Source organism: Lasioglossum baleicum, chromosome 15 (assembly GCF_051020765.1).
Source record: "Lasioglossum baleicum chromosome 15, iyLasBale1, whole genome shotgun sequence".
Taxonomy (NCBI): Eukaryota; Metazoa; Arthropoda; class Insecta; order Hymenoptera; family Halictidae; genus Lasioglossum; species Lasioglossum baleicum.
The window spans coordinates 9,772,757-9,796,482 of NC_134943.1; the positions used below are offsets into that span (position 1 = coordinate 9,772,757).

The 23,726-nt window shown below is 40.2% G+C and overlaps 1 protein-coding gene and 1 long non-coding RNA gene across 3 annotated transcripts in view; one reads left to right on the forward strand and one right to left on the reverse strand.

The window, feature by feature from the left end:
- Positions 1-23,726, reverse strand: part of Cpx (synaptic transmission protein complexin) — a 420,394-nt gene that overhangs the window by 139,312 nt on the left and 257,356 nt on the right. The window lies entirely within an intron of this gene.
- On the forward strand, positions 3,119-4,269 carry LOC143216643 (uncharacterized). Its single transcript, XR_013010597.1, has 3 exons — positions 3,119-3,339; positions 3,408-3,476; positions 4,087-4,269. It is a non-coding gene; the product is annotated as an uncharacterized LOC143216643 (long non-coding RNA).

Sequence of the window (23,726 nt, forward strand, 5' to 3'; positions counted from 1 at the left end):
TTTTTCAAAAATTATAATTTACAAGGTTAAATGCAAAAATAAAAAAAAAGGCAGTTTTTAAAACTGTTTTTATTTGGGTCCTTAATGAAAATCTAAAAGGTATGTTTTGTAGATCTATGTTGGTTATGCACACGCTGGAAGTTTCATTGAAATCGATTAACATACACACGAGCTACAAGCGGTTAAAAATGGTGAAAATCGTTGTTTCACACAACTTTTGATCAGTTTCTGCTTGAAATCCACAGAATCGTACATCTTTCGATGCCTGTTGTTCTTACCTGCGTCAATCGATTTCGATGAAATGTTCAATATGCGTGTAAAGAACATAGATCTAGAAAACATATATTTTATAATAATTTTTCATTAAGTGCCCAAATAAAAAAGTTTCAAAAAATGCCTTTTTTATTTTCGTATGCAATCTTGTAAATTGTAATTTCTTGAAAATCTTTTTTTGCATATCAGTTCGTAAACTAATGCTTCTAATTGATTATGAAAAATCAGGTCGTTTGGTACAATCATAAAAAAGTTATTAGTTTTTAAAAAGTGTACGAATACTTTGTACACCCACTGTATGTCTAATTGCATGGAAGAGGTAAATGGAATATTGATCGAATTCCCAAACATTTTTTCTATAACATTAATGTTTGGACAGCGATTTCATCGGAAGTTTCAGGAGGGTTCTTATGTTTCTTCGTGAGCGGAAGGGTGGAGGGGGAAGAAGGGCATCGTGGGAATAAACAGGCGTCTTTTCGCAGCAGTTTTGAAGGGTCGATGGATCTTTGGAGCAGGGCCAGCCAGCCCACTTCCGGCGGCGGACCTGCCTGCCAACTTCCTCTACCAACCTAACCGGGCCTGGATCCTCTCCGACCTTTATCTATTCCACACCGGCATCAGCTTTTGTTCTCGCGCCGCGGAAAACCACCGCGGAAAAGGGAACGAAGACGAAAAGTTCCGATTCGCCCCAGTTCGCCTGGCCTCCGGCCGAGAAACGCGACGGACATTTATATTCGGCTCGGTTTTCGAAACGGAACGAGCGATTTTTCTCGAGCGGATCGGCGAACACCGGTTCTAATATTTATTCGCCTGAAAACTCTGCTCCTCCGATTTCCAGTTCGTTTTTCGGCTGGATGACAGGCCTTTTTATTAATGCTTTCGGCGTCTGATCGAATTTATGAGATGACTGTAACGTTCGAACTCAATTTTTAACTCGAAGGAGTGGTCTGCAATCGAGTATATATTGTAGATTATGTTCATAATTTTTATCCTGCTTAGACCTCCATAAGGTAAAGTTTACATTGTCTTAAATGTTGAATGTTTTTTAAGCAGAGTCAAGGATGTTCTAAATCAGTATTTTTGGCAGTGTTTCAGTCTCAAGATCTAGTAGTTCAGGTCAATCATTGAGTCAGCTGTGTTATGCTACACAAGAAAACAAGTTGTTCAAGTCAACGATTACTCCGACTGTGTTTCGAATACCGGAGGACCCTAGTAGTACGAGTCAACGATTAATCCGAAAATATTAAAAGAGCGTGGGAAGTAAACTAGTAGATCAAGTCAACAATTAAGAAGACTAAACACAGAAGGAAATAATAGGGAAACACCAATGTACTGAGGTGTAATAAGTACATAGTACAGTGCAAAATGATATCACAGTAATCGGTACTAACAATAAGTGACATAAATCTTGTTACAAAAAGCCTTGCTAATTCTAAGGACGAAAAGAAACTATTGCTGAATGAAACCGAGTGTTACACAAAGCTTCGGTAAAATCTCAATTACAACACAGCGACTTCGGGTAAAGTTTACTTTACCGGACACAAAATTCGTGCCTGTCTCCTATAAATTATAATATATTTGGAATGTAGTCTATTAGATTTGTACCCGGGGCGGCTGCAGATCGAAGTTTCGATCATGTAGGATCAATGGTTCAGGAGTTATGCTTGCTTAAAGTTGAGCAGTCTGCAGTGTTTTTGACAGGTAAGGGCGCCGCCATATTGGTTTGTAGCAGAGATGGGCAGTATCTAAATACAAAATTATTCAAATACGTTCTAGATACAAATAACCTGTATCTTTCGCCTTGTATTCGAAGTCGATTGCAGCGCCACAATGTATCTGTAACTTCATCTGTCGAGCGCTGCGGTTTGGAGAGTTTATTCATCTGTCTCTCCGACGATTTTCTGGTTATCTTCGACTTGTATTTGAGAGTCGAATACAGCGCCACGATGTATCTTACGGTTGTATCTGTCGTTAACTTGCTTGCAGAGTTATCCGTCAGATTTTATTTGAAGAAATAGATTCGTAATCATATGGATTATTTGAATCCCCAGATGTCGCGCGAGATTTATCCGTCATCTTGTATTCGTTATTTGAAGCTGGATTTAGCCAGACGATTTATTTGACGCTTGTATTTGTGACGAGTAACTGGAAGAGATGAAAATCACATGTATCTTTATTTGATATCTTTATTTGATTTCAAATACACTGAGATCTTGATGCGACGTTGCCACGTCGTAATACATATGTAATGTAATACGAGGAACGTATTTACATTTACAGTGACTTTCATTATTATTCCATATTCGGATACTCTAATAAGGACTATAACAATTGTTTAAACAAATACATTTGTATTATTTAAACGATTGGTTAAACAAACAATTTTTATTATTTAAACACATGTTTAAACAAATAGAGTTTCATTATTTGGACGATTGTTTAAACAAGTACATTTGTATTATTTAAACGATTGTTTAATCAAACAAATTTTTATTATTTAAACACATGTTTAAACAAATAGAGTTTCATTATTTGGACGATTGTTTAAACAAGTACATTTGTATTATTTAAACGATTGTTTGATCAAACAAATTTTTATTATTTAAACACATGTTTAAACAAATAGATTTTCATTATTTGGACGATTGTTTAAACAAATACATTTTATTATTTAAACAGATGTTTAAACAAATAACTGTTTATTATTTAAGCAATTGTTTAAACAAATAAATTTTTATTAAAAAAATATATATAAATATTTATATTTTTTTATTTTGTACATACTTATATATATATATATATATTTATATATATATATTTATAACAATATATTAATTTATGTATATATCGGGGACCGTACAAATAAGCTTACGCGACAGGTGAGCGCCCGTCGCGTTGCATCGCCGTGGGTTTACGTCAGTTTACGTGTAGTGAAGTTAGTTTAGCACATGCTTGTGCACGTGTTTGTAATAGAGTATTCCAATTAATAAAAAGCGTGTGTAAGTGATTCGGTAACTTCAGCCACCTGTCACGCGATTGTGTTGGTGAAATTTGTCACTGTCACAGGTAAGTTTTTATTTTATTGATATGATATATAATTTCCATTATTTGTAACAATATGTTGACATTTTCAGTTAACCTGTCAATTCCTGATTTCCGATGACTTGGTATTGTGTTGGTGAAACTTGTCACTGTCATTTCAGGTAAGTTTTTATTTTATATTTATTTTCTCAGACATTGAAACATTACTGACAAAAGGAAAATTAAAAAATATTATTAGGTTGGAGAGAAAATTCTAGCGTATTTTAACTTTAACACTAATCCTACCAACAGCGGTCAAGATGACCAGTTCCAGATTTTTTATTTTACAATTAGAAAGTTAATAATACTGATTTCATAAGAAACAATTGTATAGATATCTGTAGTAGTGCACATTTTACAATAGGAGCCATACAAAGTCTAAATAAAATCAATCTTATCATTTTTATAAGGGAACATGTGTGTACCAGTTACTTTTGAGGCTCGGTAGGTTTAGCGTTAAAGAAAACATTTGATTCAATTTATAAAAATACATGTTTAATATTATTCAATTATATAATTTTCATTATTTGTTACAATATGTTGTCATTTCTCAGATAACCTGTCAATTCCTGTTTTCCCATGACTCGCTAGTTAACATGTGTTTTGATTTACAAGCAAAATTACCTGTTTATTTAAAATACGACATAGCTTTCCCTCCAACCTAATATATTCATGCTAAAAATCTTCCCGTTTATTGGACAATGCTTTTCACCAAGAAATTCTAATTTTTAGATGCAGCGAAGATATCCAAAACATCAGTTCATCAGAAAGAAAATAGTATTTCCATACAGATGTGACTTACATTAGCGGAGGACCATGGAAAAAAACAAAACAGTTTCAAATTATTAACACAAATAAGTAGAAATGATTTATACACCCTGCACAAATTATAATAAAAACATATCATTAATAACATATTATTCCTTTCTTTTAACAACTCCTTGCGTTATTTATTAAATTATTAATAATTTAGTATAAATTGTATAAATTTATGCACAAATGTAAAATTTATGTATTCAAACGAATAAAAATTATTAATAAAAATAAATAGAGATAATTTATACACCCTGCAAAAATTATAATAGAATCTACAATTATCGTGTTATTTAACGAGCAAAAATTGTTTTAAAAATTACTGACAAATATAAACTGAATTACTTTATTAATAACATATTATTTCTTTCTTTTACCAATTCCTTCCCTTACTTATGACTTGTATGTATTTAGTTAAATGCATCTATATGGTGTGAGGTACAAAATTAAATATTGACAATACTTCACAACTTTTACAATATTTCGTACATAACCGTGGTAACGTTTAACCTTCAAAAATAAGAAATTTTAGGAGCCTACAAGCTCCCCTTGTTCTATGAGCTCCACAGTTTTTAAACCGATCATTTGTACATTTAGTGTTACGATTTGGCAACGTCGCATCAAGATGTATTTGAAATCAAATACAAATTACGATTAAAGATACATGTGATTTCATCTCTGAGAAATACTCGTCACGAATAAAAAAATTGAATAAAGTATCTTGCTACGTCGAGCTTCAAATACATCTGAAGGTTAAGATGAAATCGTCCCATTGAAATCTCACAGATACATTTCCAATAGCCAAAATCTGACGGATACAACCGCAAGATACACGGTGGCGCTGCTTCGACTCTCAAATAACTGTGAAAGATACACTGAAAATTCTCACGCTGTATCTTACGGATAGTGCCTCTTGAATAACTTCTCGCCGCTAGAGGCGTTGAATACGCATACGCAGTTACTTCGAGCTCAGATAACCTACAGATGTCAAATGAAATTTTTTGGAGAGTATCTTACAGATACACTGTGTCGAATATGTATTTCAGGAAAATAACTACAAATAAAAGATAACTTTCATTTATCTTTTATTTGAAAATTTTAGATACATTTTTGCCCATCTCTGGTTTGTAGTGACAACCGCTTACCGAGAAGAACCGTCGGTTCCTGCCCCCCCCCCTGACCTAATCACAACCAACTCAGTAAGCGGCTTGCGACCAGCACTACCAATATGGCGGCGCCCTTACCTGCCAAAAATACTGCAGATTGCTCAACTTTAAGCAAGCATAACTTCTGAGCCATTGATCCTACAGGATCGAAACTTCGATCCGCAGCCGCCCCGGATACAAATCTACTGGATTATATACCAAATATAATACATCATAGTTTATAGGAGAAAGGCACAAATTTTAAATCCGGTAAAGTAAAGAGCAGCCGCGACTTCCGTTCCATTTCGTGGCAAGACTGGCAATATTCCGCAGTTAATGATCTCTCGTAGGAGTGCATAACAGGCTAAAATTAATGTCCTCGGTCGCGTATGACGTATGTATGACATTCGATGCGACCGACGCCCCCTGGAGCTTCTCCCGGGTCCGGAAGCTGCGAACAATTTTGCAACCGCCGGAAATTCTTCATCCCTCAGACACGAGGAGAGCTTTCGTACACGAGGAGCCACGTTGAAAATAGCAACGAGAGAGAGAGAGAGAGAGAGAGAGAGAGAGCGCGTGCGCGCGAGCTAGAGTGCCGGAGAACGTCTCGGTAGCCATTATGCGAGATTAAATTGGAATTTGCATTACGATCGTCCCGCGGGACGCACGCTCGACACGCACGCATCCGAAGGGGCTACAGGAAAATTACGATGCACGAAGAACGGCTGTGCGTGAGCACGAGCCTCTGCATCGACCCGCGAAACAATGCACCGAGGAAAACGCCGAGCCGACAAAAGCCTGTAATCAACGATCCGCGCGGAAATATCGCTTGCAAATGGCTGGAATATTAAAACGGGATCGAGAATTTCTTTCGACTTCGCTTCGATCATTCTGCGTATTTATTTATCGATTTTTATGTCGCGACGATATTCTGCTTCACTTTGTCTGAGAAATTTTATCTGGCAAATTGAGACGATTACGGAACGTGGAAGAATGTCTGCTGGCTGTTCAGACTTCCATGTTGATGTAACGAAGAGGAATGTTGTTTCAGTTGTAAGTGATTTATACAGGGTGAGTCAACTGACGTTGCCACCTCAAATATCTTTGTTGTTTTTAGAGATGCGTCAAATGTCTGAAGGACGAAGTTGAATGATAAAATGGGGCTCATACGATACCAAAAGCATTTTTGTTTTTATGTAACTTCTTTTTAGAGATATGAAGATCACCTTCATTTTTTTTAATGGAATGAGGTATGTTTTAATCGATGCAGTTATACATTCGTTTTAAAAAGGTATCTATGTATGTCGAAAAGTTAGTAGTTCCGGAGATATTTCAATTTAAATAATTCTAAAACACCATTATGTACTGTGTGTGTGTGTGTCGTACTATGACGTTACACTAGTAAATAAACGATAATGCCTTAGTACGACAGTAATGGTGATTTAGAATTATTTAAATTGAAACATCTTCTGAACTACTAACTTTTCGACATACAGTAAGGAGCATAACTGATTCCACACTCTTTAAATCAGAATAACTTTTATATGAATGGACCAAACGACTTCAATTTCTCTGTAAGGCTAGAAGAATTAGTTTAGTAAATGACGTCTAATAAATAAGTTGAAAAAATGCATTTGGTCGGAATTGTGTAAAACAATACTAAAAATTGATTTTCACAACTTTTTTAGTTGGCCCAATAACCAAAATTTAAAAAATGTGTTTTGTCAACTGGTATGAATTATGTACGCACTGAAAATTTCATTGAAATTGGTTATTTGGTTTACGAGTATCTTAAAAAATCGCAGTTTTTACCACTTTTGATCGTTTATAACTCGCAAACCAATTTCAATAAAATTTTCGAAGCGTATATCATTTATACCAGTTGACCAGGCACATCTTTTGAATTTTCGTTACTGGCTCAGCTAAAAAAGTTGTAAAAATCAATTTTTTCAACATATTTTTTACACATCATTTACTAAACTAATTCTTCTAGCCTTACAGAAAAATTGAAGTCGTTTGGTCCATTCATAAATAAGTTGTTCTGATTTAAATTGTGTGGAATCAGTTGTGCTCCTTACTGTACATAGGTTAGTACCTTTTTATAACGAATGTCCAGCTGCATCGATTGATGTATTAAAAAATACCTCATTCCATTTAAAAAAAAAAACGAAGGTGACCTTCTTATCTCCAAAAAAATTACATAGAAACAAAAATTCTTTTGGTATCGTATGACCATTCTCGATTTTACCATTCAACTTTGTCTCCTTCAGACGTTTGACTTCTTTATCTTTAAAAACAACAAAGATATTTGAGGTGGCACGGTGGGTGACTCACCCTGTATGAATTGTGGAAAAAGTTCTGCAGGGTGTTTAGGCTTCCCTGTTAACGAACAGAATATTTGCTTAAGTTTGATTTAAGTGCCATACTCGGGAGGCGCATCGATGCAGGGACATTAATTCGGATCAGAGATTTACGAGCCCCACGGAATCGTCTTTGCACGGTTTTCATCGTAAAACAGCATCGATTATGATCTATCGTTTGCAGAGTCGTTTGGCCGCCGGCCAGAACGCGGGAACATCGAAGACGCGTGCAACCGAGCTGCATCCCTCGGTTTGCATAGCGCCGGTGCACTCGCATGCACGAACACCAACGTTTATTCTCTTTCGTTTTCCTGCGTTTCGCCGGTCGTTTCTTTGCCTTCTTCTTCCGAGGGAGCTGCACGGGATCTGTATTTCTTTGTCTACCTCTGGCGCATCGTGTGTAAGAAGTTTTTTTTCCCGGCGGACTATGGATGCATACATTTCTAAAGCTTGGGGGATGTTAAATTCAGTTCGGAGCTGGCGTTCATTCTCTTTGAAATGATATGGAGCCTCCTGATAGACTGCGGGCGTTCTTCTTTGAGTCCGTGAATTATAGAATCTGTGAATTGATGCGTGCGACTGCGCGTTCGCAGGGAAATGCAAGTTCTGTTTGTGTGCTGAATCACTGTTTGCCAGACAATCTTCAAAGCTTGCTTCGAATTAATTTATTTAATTTTAAAAATCTAAGAATACATGTTGTTTCCCACGTAGAAGAGTTATTAAGGGATGACTTGAACTTGCATTTAACCCCTGCCTGCCACAGTGAAAATTGAATTTTCGCTTTGTGGTCCTTTTAAGAGTTTCTGAACGATTGCAGCAAGTTCTAACGACCGCGGTTGCAATGGAATCGCAGGGCAAAGGGTGGCCGTGCGAAATCGCCGCTTAAAGGTGAGCGCATACTAGATGGTCGCGGGAAGGCCGCAGGAAGGCCGCGGGAAGGCCGCGGGAAGGCCAAAGCCGCCGATGGACGCCCAAAGCCGCCGATGGACGTCCATGCGGCAAGGGAGCAGGGCTACCTGCTGTGCGTGGCAGAAAAAAAGGTCTCCGTGGGCTCCCCACCTCTTTTAGGGAAAGGGACCTTTCTTTCAGGGAGCCCTGCTCCCTGCTGTGGAGCCGTCGGCCCGCTAGAGATTTCTTCCCGCGTGGACGTCCATCGGCGGCTTTGGGCGTCCATCGGCGGCTTTGGCCTTCCCGCGGCCTTCCCGCGACCATCTAGTATGCGCTCACCTTTATGGGGATCGATCGACAAGGGCGCGTTGGCAAAGCGATACAGATCGAGCTGGTCGGGGGATCGATTTCCATCGACGTCTAAATCATGCCGAAAGAAATATAGAACCGGCGTAGACGATAACAGGCGGCGTGCAACGGCCGCAAGCACGGCGAAGCGCGCGATAAATCACGTCGGACAATAACGTCGTAATTAACGATGACTTATGGTCTGGCTCTCTCGCGCGCGCCACCGGCTATACATATAATACTCGGGCAATTATCGCAAGGTACACCGACGTGTACTCTCTCTCTCTCTTCCCCTTCCCCTCGGACACGCACACACTCCATCGCTCTCTCTTTAGAGACTCTCGCGGCAGCCCTCGAAAAGAAAAATCGATCTCGTGCACAACGTTTTCCGGCGGAAGCGAAGCAAATTCCGAGCGGCGATAAATTTGTCCGGCTTAGAGCACCGAGGTCGGAATAACTTGTTCCTCCGCCGATGCATCCTGACAACCGATGCAGTTCTAGCAGATCCCCAAAAGCGAACGAAACTGGCGTCCAGCTCGAACGGAATATTAAAATATTCTTCCTGCAATCTTCTTTCTGCGAACCTCCTCCTTCCCTTCTGGAAAATTTGTCTTTGTCTATCTGATATCGCTTTTCGTGGCTGGATCTCTTCGAATCTTTGTGCACCTATCTCCTTTATTCAATGAACTTACAAGGGAAGGACGTTTTAATAAACGTCATGGCGATGACACGTTGTCAACCACCAATCACGTTTTTTTTTTTTCATTTGTCTCTATTCTGTGCTAGTTTATTTATCCTCTTTGTATATCTTCAAGTACTTATTCTCTGTGTTATAATGTTCATTATTAAATGAAGACTTACACGATGAATGAAACATTTAATCAAATAGACTGCCACCTCGTCTAAGATTGTAACAATGAATAAAACATTCGATCAAATGCGCCAGCTCGTTTAAAATTGCAACAATGAATAAAACATTTGATCAAGAAGACGGTCAACTCTTATATTTCTCTTGCAAACAATGAGTCAAACACCAGACTGTCTGCCAACTCATCTAAGTTTACCACAACGAATGAAACACTTGACCGAACTGTCAACTCATCTGTGTTCACCGAATGGAACATAATGTATAATGGGGAAGGACCCCAAGTGTCCGACTTCGATTTTGATAATCTTTTGCGAGACGATGGTGCATGGATCCTTAATGATGTCTGCAAAATATTAGGTGTAGTTACTCAATAGTTTTAAAGATATAAACCATTGAACTTCGAAAACTTGAGCTGCAAATCATGTTATCAACAAGGTATGAAAGTTTAATTGTTTATATCTTTAAAACTATTCAGTAGCTACGCTTAATATTTTGCAGACATCATTAGGGATGCATATACCATCGTCTCACAAAAAATTATCGAAATCGAAGTCGGACACTCGGACACAGTAGTTTAAGTCAGCCATTAACCCAACAATATTAAAAGAGCAGTAGAAAGCTGGTAGTTCAAGACAACGATTAAAAAGACTAGATTACAGGAGGTAAAACAGTAGTCTTAGCAAGTAGTGTCTTTTTCAATTTCGTGTGTGAAACATTCGTGCATATGTCACAGATTTGTCAAGTCAAGATTTGTCACCGGAAGCTCTTGACGTTTAGGATACGAGACATTAGGGCAAAGGGTTAATGTCCACACGGACGTGTTTAGCAGGGCAGTGGATTGGACGCGGCTGCGAATCGATGCAGCCCGGGATCCGAAATAGAATAAAATGAAGCGCAGACCGATTGCACAGAGAGACCCGGCGAAAATAGAATATGCTGGGACGAGGTTGCGCCGACAGTAGAACAGTTCGTAATAGGCCGGACGTGTATATATAGAGCGTTGCTCGCGCGTCCGCTCGTATGCACGCGCTGACGAAGTAGAATGTTCCGGAATAGATCGGACAACGCACGTAACGACGTTGAGAACCGGATTCTAAAAGCGGACCCGTTAGACGACGGCCAATCCGGCCACGGAGGGTAATTCGAGTAGTGTAACTCGATGTGCGGCGAAACGCAAGTAGAATGGCCCGTTCCCGAACCGAGACCGGGTAGAATTTCAATCGGGGGACCATTCTTTGTTGTTCCAAGAGTACTTGCGACCCTGTTTAATGATACAGTATTAGATGCCGCCAATCACGATAATTGGCGAAATTGATATGCAGAAGTTCGGAGGGTTTGGAGAATTTCTGAAAGATCCTCAAGGTCTGCTCCAGGGTTGGATAAAATAAAAATCGTACAGCGACTTTGTTGCTGTCAATCGTCTTCAGTTTTCCGCTTACTTCCAGATGTGGAAAATGTAGTGGAGTAAAAATAAATGCGTGGAGGCGTAAGTAGATACTTTGACCTTTCAAACGAGTATAGATAGACTGCTCCGCGATGTTTTTAAACGAAGTTACGCGAGCTTGAATATTCACAAAGTGGGATCGAAGCCACAGTGGTTTAAAACAGAATAACTTTTTGATAATTGTACCAGACGACCTGATGTTATTAAGCAATCGGAAGCATTGGTTTACTAAATTATGTGCAAAAAATGATTTTCCAAAAATTATAATTTACAAGGTTACATGCAAAAAGAAAAAAGGCATTTTTTAAAACTTTTTTATTTGGGCCCTCAATGAAAATTTAAAATATATGTTTTGCAGATATATGTTAGTTACACACATGCTGAAAGTTTCATCGCAATCGATTGAGATACACACAAGATACGAGCGGTCAAAAATGGTGAAACTCGTAGTTTTTCACAAAACACACAGAATCGTCCATCTTTCGAGGCGTGTCGTTTTTCTCTGCGTCAACCGATTTCGATGAAATTTTCAGCATGTGTATAACTAACATAGATCTACAAAACGAATATTGTAAATTTTCATTAAGGGCCCAAATAAAAATCTTTTTTGCACATCATTTAGTAAACCAATGCTTCTTATTGCTTACAAAACATCAGGTCGTTTGGTACAATTACAAAAAGGTTATTCTGTTTTAAAGGCCGTACGAACACTTTTGCGCCACTGTAAATAGAAAGCTAGTAGTTCAAGTCAACAATCAGGTAGACCACACCACAAGGGGAAATAAAGTAGTCGAGCTATGACTAATGTTAAGCGCAAAGAACAGGCGTGGATCCGACCCGATCATTGAACCATGCGAGAAATATGGAAAACGGGACCACATGGCTCAGCTTGATCGTGACAAAAATAGTAAAAGGGCGTCTTATCAGCCGTCCCGGGATAGGATTGATTTTTAGTGGGGAAACCGACTTCAGGGGTGTGCATAAACGCATTTTCTTGACCACTTCCGTAAAAAAAAAGCTATGACTTATGTCCCGTTGAGAAATTTTTCAAAAATCGTCTTACCAGAGATGCTCATTGATTCAATCTGACAGTGACAAACGAAAGTAGTATAATTTGGGGAGTACAGTCGCCATAAGCCGGACGTTAACCCGTTCCAGGACAGGCCCGAAGCACTCGGCCCGGGCAAACACGCGTAATCGTAATTCCGACTAACCAAGCACACGATAAATCACGCCAATAGCACTGTAATTAATGGTGACTTATGCACGCTGGGTATATCTGGCCTCGTGCGGCCGCGCGTGCACCGGTTCCGTTCACGTGTAATGCAAAGTAATTCTCGCGGGCCGATGTAATCCGGCGTCGGTATTCGTTGCGCGCATAATTACAGGTAACGCGGACTTAATTATCGGGAAAGGAAGCAGGGTCCAACGTTCCCGTCGTTCCCATTGATCGATGGCTCTGTGCTTCATTTTTTTTTTTCTTTCTCCTCACCCTCTCTTTCTCTCCGTCGTTGGCCCCGGGAACCGTGTGCACACCGAGCAAGCTTTTTCCGCGGGCTAAAATTGAAAACCCAATAATCCGAACGGGCGACTGCGGCCGCGACCTTAAGGAACGTAATTGATTGATTGGAATGTTGCTAATTCCGCGGCTCCGTCTGACTATCTTCTTCCCAATATATTCGATCATTTATTAAAACCTCTGACAGCTTCGTCGATTAATTTTACTATTTTGTCTGGCTGCCACTTTTCTTTCGGCAAAATTTTATCCCAACAAAAACATCCTATAAACAGCAGCCAAGTTCCTATGGCCGTGTTACGAGCCAAGGTTCAGGCAGCGATGCGGGAACCGAGGGGAGTTAGGATTTAGAGATATTTTCGGTCTAGGTAGGAAGGGTACACGTAGGACTAGCCAATGTCTATTTCACCACTGGGTCGCCTCGTGTGGAACAAGGGAGTGGACTAGCCGGTGTCTATCTCACCACCGGGTCGCCACTATAAAGGTACACGTAGGACTAGCCGGTGTCTATCTCACCACCGGGTCGCCTCGTGTGTGGAATATGGAAAAGTGGACTAGCCGATGTCTATTTCACCACCGGGTCGCCACTGTAGGGGTACACGAGGACTAGCCGATGTCTATTTCACCACCGGGTCGCCTCGAGGGAACAAGGGAGTGGACTAGCCGATGTCTATCTCACCACCGGGTCGCCACTATAAAGGATAAGGTCGTGGTTCCGCTGTCTCGTAACTTATTGATTGAAATAGATACACCTCGAGCGGCAAAGGTGTATCGTCATAGAATACTAGCTACTGGAAGATCGAAAAGGAATATGCCTAATGGAAATGAACTTCGAATAGATTAATACAAGTAATATATTGTTGATGGTAATTGAGGATACAAATGTTCAGTGTAAAGTGTCGCGGACTCGCGGACTAAACGCTCTCAGTTTTCACGCACCGAGAAATGCGGGGGCGATCTACCACAGAGTGCTCGACAAAGACTTTAGCACACCCGATCTTGCTTGACATGACTTTCGACGTGGAACGATACGTACTGCGCGTGTTCACTTGAATCAACCCAACTAATAGGAGGGATCCATGCCCTTATATACAGGGTGTCCCAAAACTCGTGAAAATCCCGAAAGTGGGTGGTTCCTGAGACCATTCTAAGAGACATTTTCCTTTGCACCAAAGTCAACTGCGACTTTGTTTAGGAGTTATTAACGAAAAACACGGACCAATCAGAGCGCGCCCTGGGCCGCCGCGCCGTCACGATGCGATGTCACGGCGTACCGCGACACTCGCTTACCGGCGCGGCTTGGCGCGCCGGGCCAGGGCGCGCTCTGATTGGTCCGTGTTTTTCGTTAATAACTCCTAAACAAAGTCGCAGTTGACTTTGGTGCAAAGGAAAATGTCTCTTAGAATGGTCTCAGGAACCACCCCCTTTCGGGATTTTCACGAGTTTTGGGACATCCTGTAGTACCCAAAATCGGACCTAGCGATGGTGGGGGCCACGTGCTACTTCTGATTAGAAATTAATTCTTAGAAGTTATATCGCTTGCAAGAAGCCCCTCTATGATCCGATTTTGAGTGAGCCGTTTGTTCTTAAATAGGCCCTTTGTTTCGACACATATCTCCGGAAGGGTCAAGAGTCACAAACGGTAGCGTCTGCATACGTAACAGCCGTAACAAGTTGTGAGATCAAACAAAATACGGCCGAGTTCGTTAGCTTAGAAATACCTCTTGCAAAACCGAAAAAAGCGTTTGTAAAGATTAGTTTGAAAGAACGCTATTCAATTTTTAAAGAGTTACATGGAGGGCTGAATTATTCAAACTTGGCCGCTACCTAACACCTTTTATGGCCACTGGTTTGAAAAGTAACGGCCAAGTTTGAATAATTTAGCCCTCCATGTAACGCTTTCAAAATTAAATAGCCTTTTTTTAAACTAATTTTTACGAACGCCTTTTTCAGTATTGCAACAGGTATTTCTAAGCTAACGAACTCGGCCGTATTTTGTTTGATCTCGCAGCTTTTTACGGTCATGGGAATTTGGCTCCTGTTTACAGGATGTTTTTGTTGGGATTTCATCAATTTTTATTGCAATTTTATCAATTATCAAGTAGGTATCAAAGAAAAAAAATCCTTTTCTAATCTGCAAGACGAAATTCAAATTCAATGTATCGAAGATTAACATTTCTTTTGTTTACGTTAGAGCGATTGTTTCTTTCATCAGTAATTGTTGCGACTTCGAAGCTAATAAAACGTGTACTTATGTATGTTATGCTGCTATGTTCTATCCTACGTACCTATTTCGTAATGTTTTTTTTTCAATACAACCCCTTTAAGGTGTAAAATGTCAAACTTTGATCATTATTCCTTTGAGCGTTTGTTATGGTGGACCTATGTACGAAATTTCAAGCTTGTAGGTCAATGGGAAGTACCCAAAAGGTTTTGATGATCCGTCAGTCAGTCAGTGACAAATTTAGCGATTTTTGAGGTCCTATATCTCGGAACCTACTAATGTTGGAAGATTAATGTTTTGTCAATATTGAGACATGATACCATTTAACGAGTGTACGAAATTACATCTCTCCATCTGCCTCCAGTGCCGAGTTATAAGCCTCTAAAACACGGCTAAGTTGTTTCGTGTAAAAGAAGGTAGTGCGAGAACTTGGCTGGTGCACTACCGTGCACCAAGATTCGTGACAAGAATTATGAATCGACTAGATGATCATAAAATTACGTAAAATGTATAAAATGGGAATCTGATCTTATTAATTTGAAGAGGCATCGCATACCAATGAACTCTAGCGGTTGCCATCTTCATTCCGAATAAGATATAGTCGACTTTGCAGTTTCGCAGAAATCCGAGCCTCTATTGCAGCCCCTATTGTTTCGATCCCCGATTTTCCACGTCTCATGTTTCCCGGAGAATCGTTTTCCATTCTCCCGTGGATCGTCGCGATCGAGAACCAGCTCCGCTTTATTCTGGATCCTCCCCCAGTTCCCAACGGAAACAGAATATTTACGGTACGTTCTTCTTATCCTCGCGGCATCTTATTTACCGTTCCTCCAATTTGCCTCGATATCTGCCGGTTCTAAATTTGCGGAACGACGCTCATAGTCGCGTTGCTACGAAGCCGCGTCTTTTTTACACGGGAGAACAGCGAACGCCCACGCATCTCGTCTGTAGCTCGGGGAAACAGGGAGGAGGATTCCACGGGATACGGGGAGAGAAGAGCATCGTACACAGCGTGCTCGTAAAAACTCATTTATCCGCTTAGAGTGATACGTTTTGCCGAGGGCTTAATTGGCGAATGTACGCGCACGGTAATTATTAGACAGAGGATCTTTATGAAAATTACGACTTCCGTCGGTTACTTCGCGAGATACACTCTGTTTAGCTACTCTTCGTCCGTCGACTAAAAGACTCTTGGTTAACCTGAAATGAATTAATTTCTACCACGTTTTACTGTTGGGGCGCGAGCATTTTTCTTTATTCTGTGGGTGTTGCAGAGTTGTGCTACTTCAATTAAATCGTAATTCAATCACGCAATTGAATTACATCGTATTTCAATCAATCCAATTGCTAAGTATTTTAATCGGACGTGTTATTGAAATACAATATAATTGAGATACGATATAATTGGAATACAATATAATTAAAATACAGCTCTCCAAATTACAGCCCAGATATTTGAAGAAGTGCGATATACTTTTTATGTTTTTCTTTCATATAATATACAGTTACTCGAATTAATATTCGGACGCTCTAAAAAAGACCATAACTCTTTTGATATCGTACTATACGATTTGAACTTTTTTTTGGGAAGCTAGAGCAATTAGTTTACTACAGGATGTGAAAAGAAATTTTTTCAAAAATTGCAATTAATCGGAATTGTAGAAAAAAATGCTAAAATTTTACAACTTTTCATGTGGGCCTGTATCGAAGATTTAAAAAAAATACGTTTTGTGGATCTGTGCAAATTAAACATGTTCTGAAAATCTCGTCAAAATCGGTGGACGTAAATAAATAATAATTTAATTACAATGTATTTTATGATTGTACTCCAATTGCAATTACGAATTACATTGTAATTTAATTTAATGAATATAACTGAATTACAATCTAATTCAAGTACTTTAAGAGTGTATAAACAATTCTGTTATTTCTGTTCGTTGCTGCAAATTTTACTGGAACATATTTAATGTAATCTTTGTCTACTGTATAAACAATTTTGTTATTTCTGTTCGTTGCTGCAAATTTTACTGGCATTTAATGTAATCTTTGTCTACCGTTCTGGATATTTTGTTTGTAATGTTCTTCGTTATTGGCTTAGGGCATTTTGTGCACCTACATTTCTATCTCACGTAGTAAAGTGTATGAAATTATAATTGCATTCATCGCGAGATATATCGACTGAATCGAGTCGTTATTCTCTTTTATTTGCGCTTATATTGTATTCATGGTCGAGAAATCATCCGGTTTAGCAGGTTAATCTTGCGCAAATATTTTATGCACTTCAATATTAATTGAAATGTTAATCCATTCGATCCAATTTAATCACCGCCGGTATCGACGAATTAACACGTTATTCACCGATAGCGAATCGTTCGGCTGTTTGACGGGCAGTTCCGGTGCGGTTTCGCTCGTCTTTTAACAGATTTACAAACGTAAACTGTATGCTAATGCCAGCCGGATGGAATTATACTTTCATGTTGAAACAGAATCAACAATAGAATTCGCGAGTACAGGTTGCATTTTTCATGCACGGGCCGAGCATCGAAAATGGACATACTCAAAAAATTCATTTTGGGAAAACCGCCCGATAGATCGATTTCATTCTTGAGTCATGAGAAAATGAGTACTATAGTTATTCTTTGAAAAAAATTGTCAAAGTTGTACATTCACAATCAAGATTGCAAAATTAATTTCCGTACACCATAGTTCTACACCTGATCACTAGACTGCGGTTTCTTATGCAAAATAAATATTGTCTGCACCATTTGCAAGAGACTGGGGCTAGATAAACGTTTAATTCTTACTTTGATCGTTTTAACAAGCTGAGAACATTAGATTCGCATTATCAGATCATTGTAACTTTTTCACTGTTTTAAATGGCACTTATTCATTTTTCCCATAAATGTGTCAAATCCGCAGTCCACTGATCACAAAAGGTAATTTTTATGAGTAAACAGAAAATTATTAGTCAAAACTGAACAAATACAGGATGTTTTAGGTCGTGGATATACCCTAACTGTAGAACTATTCCAGGGCTTAAACCCGAAGCGAATGTAACATCGGCCGACTCCGTTCAGCGGCGAAGTGGAACAGCCCGAAACGGGTCAGACAAATGTACACGAACCCGAACACGGTGGAAGAATAATCTCCGGTCGATCGTTCGCCTAACCGTGGGTACGCCATAGGGAAAGTATCGCGTTGTGGGTCCCCGCAAATTTGTTGTTCGAACGGTATTCGATCGCAGCCATGCATCGGGCATGATTAAAGGATTTTAAGGGCCGGGGATTTCGCCTAATTCAGGGGCCCCGAGATTTCATTAGCGGATCGCTTAATCTGCATTCGGGACCTGTATCGATTCCACGTTGCTACCAAGGAAGGCTAACGTTGCCATTAGAACGCGGCCGGCCGCAAAGTGCTCTTTCTCTTTTCTCTCATCTCTCTCCTCGGAGAGAGCGTGAGAGGGCTATTCCGAAACCCCTCATAGCTTAGCCTACTTTTTCACCGTTCGGTAAACCGGCGGATTTATCTCTGTTCGACGCTGTTTTACGTACACGTTTCCTCTGGCCGCTAATGCACGCGACGAAATCTCGCTCACCTGAAACAGACCAAGAAAAGTGCATCGTGAGACCTCTGAATACTTTCAGGAACAGGCTGTGCTGTGTAGAATACGTGTCTGATAGAGTAGCGTGTGGTAAAGGGTTCGACAAAGAGCATTTTCAGAAAGTAGGTACTTTGGTGATTGTTTAAAAATATTACCAATGTTGTAGGTTCATTGATATGGCTGCGAGATTAATTTCCACACACCATGGTGTATGATCTTGTTTTATTGTGAAAAAAGGTAATTTTCAAAAAATTATTTCAAGAACAGTACTCTATGGATCGATTCCATTTTTGTTTTATTAGAAAGTGGGTGCATTGTAGATTATTTTAAAAAATTGCCATAATTGTGGGTTTACAGACACGACTGTAAGATTAATTATCATGCACCATAGTCCGATACACTCTTTTACTGGTCCGATGCATGATCTTCTCTTATCGCGTAAAAAGGTAATTTTCAAAAAATTATTCCAAGGAAAGTACTTGAAGGATCGATTTGATTCTTTTTTTATCAGAAAGGGGGTACTTTGTAGACTATTTTTAAAAATTACCATAATTGTAGTTTTACAGACACGACTGCAAGATTAATTATCATGCACCATAGTCCGATACAGTCTTTTACTGGTCTGATGCATGATCTTCTCTTATCGCGTAAAAAGGTAATTTTCAAAAAATGATTCCAAGGAAAGTACTCGAAGGATCGATTTGATTCTTTTTTTATCAGAAAGGGGATACTTTGTTGACTATTTTTAAAAATTGCCATAATTGTAGGTTTACAGACACGACTGCAAGATTAATTAACATGCACCATAGTTCGATACACTCTTTTACTGGTCCGATGCATGATCTTCTCTTATCGCGTAAAAAGGTAATTTTCAAAAAATGATTCCAAGGAAAGTACTCGAAGGATCGATTTGATTCTTTTTTTATCAGAAAGGGGATACTTTGTTGACTCTTTTTAAAAATTGCCATAATTGTAGGTTTACAGACACGACCGCAAGATTAATTATCATGCACCATAGTCCGATAGACTCTTTTACTAGTCCGATGCATGATCTTCTCTTATCGCGTAAAAAGGTAATTTTCAAAAAATGATTCCAAGGAAAGTATTCGAAGGATCGATTTGATTCTTTTTTTATCAGAAAGGGGATACTTTGTTGACTATTTTTAAAAATTGCCATAATTGTAGGTTTACAGACACGACCGCAAGATTAATTAACATGCACCATAGTTCGATACACTCTTTTGTAAAACTAATCGTTTGAGTTTTTCCGTGTACTTAAGTAGAGTAGTAGATGGAAAAAATTAGTCGGCTTCAGAGAGGCCGAAAAGTGTACGGGAAAGAAGAACCGCGGAATGGGGACGGGCATACGAGGAAGGAGCCGAGCCGAGCTGAGGGTGTAGAACCGGATATTGCGCGAGATAAAAATCAAATTAACCTGGTATTCCGGGGCAGCGACGAGCCCGAAAGAAGTTCACCAGGTTTCTGCCGGCCCGGTGAAGGAAACCCGACATTTACATTACGCTCTGACCCCCTTTGCCGTGTCTCCCTCGACGCAGCCCTAGCCAGCGAACCTGTAAACGTTTACACCGATAGCTTTTCACTTCCACCTACAGCTACAACAGCGCAGTGGTAGCACAGCTCGCTTGTAACACGAGGTACACATCGTTCAACGCGGCCCGCACCGTTGTCACCCTGTTCGGCGTGTTATAATATCATAGGGACATGAGAGATCCTACAACCCTTTGTGTCCCGAACGCTACTCCAAAGCGATGTTACATACCAAATGCGCTGAACATTTCCTGTCGGTTCCGTTGCAAAACCTCGCTTCGCCTGCTACCCTTCTAATTACAAAAAATGTCTACGCTCGACGCCACTGCTGTTTCAATGTTGCTTGCCCGGTGATACTACCGGGGTAGTAGCCAACAACTACTACGGTTTAGAGACAATATACAGCGTCAAACGAACCCGGAACAAGTGATAAACTCTGTTAGAAACGTCGAAACAGATGCTGAACTTTGTTAAACGCGAGGAAGAAAAGACCCTCGGTTGAAAGTGGTTGAAATTATCAACAAAACATCGTATACTTTCTGGAACACCCTGTAGACCTGAAAGAGTATACCCTCGAAGCACCACTCCGGCCATCTTTATGCAAAAGCAACGGCTCGAAAGTCGCTCTTCTCGCTGCTCTTTCACACGCATCCCGCGCGACTCGCCCCCTTCCTCCCTGTTCCACCACTCTATTCCGTTTTTCTCGGGGACAGAGCGACCCCAAGAGCGACGAGGGTAATTGCCAAAGTTTAAACGGGGATTTGGGATCCTGATTGAACCCCCGGAACTCCCTTCAGGAACCCGGTGTCGCGCGTTTTTACGACCGCGTTCATTTCCTCCGAAACGCTGCGAAACGGTGCTGGATGGCGATTATAAATTCGCGAACGTCCATGGGGTTCGAGGGGGTTTCCGGGGAGTGGAAAGGCAGCGGTCGTTGCCTCGTGTTTCAGGTAGGCGGAATAAATTGTGCGTCGGCTCGTATATTGCGGATTCCCCGCTGGAATGTCGCTTTTCGGTTGACCTAGATCGGCCCCCCGGTGTCGTTACTCGCCGCCTTCCAGCGATTCGCTCGTAAAAGTCGCTTGCTTAACGCCGACGAGAATTTTTGCCAGCTCTCTGAACGATCCACACTGTCGCCATGCACCGTCATGGATCGTTAAAGAAATTCATTTTAGCCCAATTAACCCTGAAACTTTGATAAGGCGTCGTTCGGACGATTTCGAACAGTTTATATAGAATATAGAAATGTAATGTAAAATATGCCAACAAATTATTCGTCGAATTGATTGTGATAATCTCAATGTAGAATGTTCGAAGGTATTATATGCATTTTTTTCAGATCCGCTTCCAATTTATTTTGGAGAAAATTTAATTATTTTCGTGTGTGTTTATTTGTTTGCAACCTCGATATTTGAGGAATCTTTTCGCGGGATGATGAGGATGACGCGTTCGTTTTTGCACCGAACGGCTTCTGGATATGCGGAGGCAACAGTTCCGTCGCGCTTTATATCCGCTTTGCACCGTCCTCAGGGCCCCGAGCTTCATCCCTTTGCGCGGCGGATTAATTTCGAGCGGTTCTACTCGCGCGCACCTGTCACGTCCGACGGAACTCCGACGTTTTTTTTTTTCGACGGCGCACCATCGACGAAGCCTCGCGAACGGTGACGAGCGTTGACAAAAACTTTCGGACTCTCTCTGTGCACGTTTTCGTCATTGTTGTTCCCGCTACCGTTTGGCATCCTTCGAACAACGTTCTAATCGAAGGGACGCGTCGAATTTCGTTTCGAGGCTTTTCAACGTAAACGCATTCGTTCTTTACTAGATTGACAACTAAATTCGCAACCTTTTGTTCCGTAATTCTTTTATTGTAGCATTATAACCTCATTCAGTGACCATTCCTTTTGAACTGTATATCATTGGGAAGCTCTGAATTTTGCAATTAATTTGATATAAAATACTCGTGCTTAAAAAATATATATAAATGATTTTGTTTGAGAAAATGTGGAGGTCGCGAACTTAGTTGCCAATCTAATATTTAATGCGTAAATATTAAAATATTGATTATAATGCACGAAATCTGCTGCCCACTTTCTTTTGGAAAAAATATGTTGGAAAAATTGCAATTAAAAGCTTTATCGAAAATTAGAAAAATACGTTTTGTAGATCTGTGTCAATCGTGTACATATTCTGAGAATTGATCATCGAAATCTGAAAGGTAGGGGTGAAAACAGAGGCCGCATTTTATCGCGGCAATCTTTCATAAAATTCAGATAAACATGGGGGCCGGTGGAGCCACTCGTAAATAAACGGCGGTCGCCGTAAATCCCGAGGAGAGGCTCTCCACGCGACAAAACGAACGTTCTTTCCTCGTCCCGGGGCTAGCATCCGTGGAAGTGGCGTCAGTTACACACGTCCTTCCGGAAAAAGGGGTCCTTCCTTCCTTCCCCCGCGTTTCCTCCCGGGACAGGATAAATTTCATTCGAAACACACACACACACACTCGCGGAGGTAGCGAAGGAGAACAAGGAGATCAAAGGACGACCCCGGATACATTCGGTATTCTCTTTGCCAGCCGGCATAAATGACGCTTATCTCCCGGCCTTTTTTCCGCGGGACTCCGAGCTTTTTACGGGACCGAGCACCCGCACCAATTCTAATTTCCCATTCTCATACGGCGTAGCTCTTTTTACATTTGTTGTTCACCACGATACCGTTTACTTCCTACATTATTAGCACGACATCCTTGACCTCATCCCTGTACCCGTGAGACACGTTTTACCTGGATGCCAGCCTGTGACCTTTTTCGACGATAACGGAGTCGAGTATGGAACTATGGGGTAAGAAAGTTAATTTCCAAGCCGTGTCTATGAACCTACAACTTTGGCAATTTTTTAAAATAGTTTGCGAAGTACTCCCTTCGTGACAAAGGAAGAATCAAGTCGATCCTTCGAGTACTTTTCTTAGAACAATTTTTTGAAAATTACCTTTTTTCACGATAAGAGAAGATCATGCATCGGACCAGTAAAAGAGTGTATCGGACTATGGTGCATGATAATTAATCTTGCAGTCGTGTCTGTAAACCCACAATTATTGCGATTTTTGAAAATAGTTTACAAAATACTCCCTTTCTGATGAAGAAAGAATCAAATCGATCCATTCAGTAGTCCTCTTGGAATAATTTTTTCAAAATTACCTTCTTTCATGAAGAAAGGCAATTTTTAGAAATAGTTTACACAGTACCCCCTTTCTGATAAAGAAAGAATCAAATCGATCCTTCGAGTACTTTTCTTAGAACAATTTTTTGAAAATTACCTTTTTTCACGATAAGAGAAGATCATGCATCGGACCAGTAAAAGACTGTATCGGACTATGGTGCATGATAATTAATCTTGCGGTCGTGTCTGTAAACCTACAATTATGGTAATTTTTAAAAATAGTCTACACAGTACCCCCTTTCTGATAAAGAAAGAATCAAATCGATCCTTCGAGTACTTTTCTTAGAATAATTTTTTGAAAATTACCTTTTTTCACGATAAGAGAAGATCATGCATCAGACCAGTAAAAGAGTGTATCGGACTATGGTGCATGATAATTAATCTTGCGGTCGTGTCTGTAAA